General features: G+C 45.5%; 1 pseudogene; it reads left to right on the forward strand.

Moving 5' to 3' along the window:
- Positions 1–491: 491 nt before the first annotated feature.
- On the forward strand, positions 492–1580 carry LOC138174697 (large ribosomal subunit protein mL38 pseudogene; annotated as a pseudogene).
- The last annotated feature ends 591 nt before the right edge of the window (positions 1581–2171 follow it).

Raw genomic sequence — 2171 nt, forward strand, 5'->3', positions numbered from 1 at the left:
TGCCATTTCAACTTGTTCATTTGTTGTTTTCTTGATTTAATTTTATTCTTCTATTGATTTAAATGCTTCTTTGATTTATACTTCCATCCACCTGTTATTTAGACTTTAATTTGTCTGCAATCTAAAGAACAAGTGGGTTAAAGAACAAATCATAGGGGCCGCTAGGTGGCACAGCGAATAGAGCACTAGCCCTGGAGTCAGGAGGACCTGAGTTCAAATTCGGCCCCAGACATTTAACAGTTAACTAGCCATGCTGTTACTTGAGCAAGTCACTTAGCTCCAATTGCCCAAGAACAAATCATAGAAAAAAAATTATATTTTTGTGAATGATAATGATAAAGCAACCTATCCAAATTTCTAGGTTGCAGTTATATAGTGATCAGTTTCAATTTACTTTTAAATTGTCTTTTGTTTTGCTCCCTTAAATAATTACTATATTTATTGCTTTATGGATTGTTAAGAAAATGCTTAGGCTGCATTGCTAAGGAAAGATGGTGGCGCCCTGGGGGAGAGTCCTGCTGTACAGAATGCGGAGTGTCAGAGGCTTCGGCACCATGGCAGTCCTGTGGCACCGCTGCCCGACGTGAGCTCGCTGGAGAGCCTGGAGAAGTATCGCAGTTTCGACCTGTTACTGGCGCTTCGCCGAACGCAAGCGAACGCCCCGCACTGGTGGAAGAGCTACCGCGACTACTTCCGGCAGCCCTCAGATCCCAAAGACAAAATTGACATTGGATTTCCTCCCAACAAGATGCTCCAGAGGCAACAACAGGTCCTTGAAAGGAAGAAGATCCTACGGGAGAATCGGGCTAGGATGAAAAAGGCTGCCCACCTCCATAATGTCTTGATCCCACTGGAGGAGGTGAAGGCTGATTGGGAGAAGACCGTTGGCCCTCACCATAAACAGCGCCTGGCTGAACACTATGGTCTCAAGCAAGACCTGTGCCACATTTGTGCCCTGGGTCCCACTGAATGTTGCCTACAATCTGGGAGAAGAGCCGATGATGCCTGTGTTCCAGGGGAATGAGGTTACCCCAACAGAGGCCACTAACCCCCCAGAGGTGACATATTACGCAGAAAAGGATTCGTTGTGGACTTTGCTGCTCACCAACTTGGATGGACACTCGCAGGAACAGGATGCTGAATATATCCACTGGCTGGTGACCAACATCCCAGGCAACAACGTGTCCACAGGACAGGAGATGTGCCACTACCTGCCACCCTTCCCCTCAAGAGGAACTGGTTTTCACTGTTTCACTTGCCTCCTTTTCAGGCAGCAGGAGCCCATCGACTTTCCCGAAGATGTCTGTCCCATACCCTCTTGCTATGAGAATCTTCCACACATTTGATTTCTGTAAGAAGCACCAGGTCTTCATGACCCCAGCTGGTCTGGCCTTCTTCCAGTGCCACTGGGATGACTCTGTCACCCACATCTATCACCACCTGCTGAACATGCAAGAGCTAGTGTTCGAGTTTGTATGTCCACCCCCTTACCCCCAGAGAAGAAGTTCCCTCATTTACAACCACTTAGATATTTGGATCGATACCGAGACAGTGATGAATGTACCTATTGCATGTACTGAAGGACTGAGTTATCCAGGTGTACAGGGTACCTGGAAGGGATAAGGGGGCCCCTTAGAGCCACCCTGGCCCACTTCATCTTTCAAGGATAACATGCAGTCCGTTAGAGGTTCCCAGCCATCAGCTCCCTGGGAGTTCTTCTCTGAGCCTGTTATACTGTCTGTGCCTTTCTTGTGTGTCCAACAGTTTGGGAGTGAGAAGGAACTGTAGGGTATCTAAGTCAGAGAATGTGAACCAAGGTGATTTTGGATATACAGCCTGGTATAGCAGAGAGCTGACCTTAAAGTCTGCACAGCTTAGGTTCAAGTCCCATATACTAAATGTGTGACATTAGCCTCTCCGTGTTCCAGGCAATATTCTTCCCCACCCCCAATATATTTTAATTTATTTGATTAAATATATCTCAATTACATGTAAAAAAATTTTTACATTATTTTTAGTTCCAAATTCTCTCCCCCTCCTTGAGAAGGCAAGTAGTTCAATATAGTTTATACATGTAAGGCCATGCAAAACATACTTCAATGTCAGCCATGTTGCTAAAGAAAACACAGACCCCCCCCCCAAAAAAAAACAAACAAGAAAAATAAAGTTTA

This window comes from Petaurus breviceps, unplaced genomic scaffold (genome assembly GCF_028583685.1).
Source record: "Petaurus breviceps papuanus isolate PSGF00001 unplaced genomic scaffold, PetGlider_PUasm1.0 76, whole genome shotgun sequence".
In the NCBI taxonomy this organism is placed as follows: domain Eukaryota; kingdom Metazoa; phylum Chordata; class Mammalia; order Diprotodontia; family Petauridae; genus Petaurus; species Petaurus breviceps.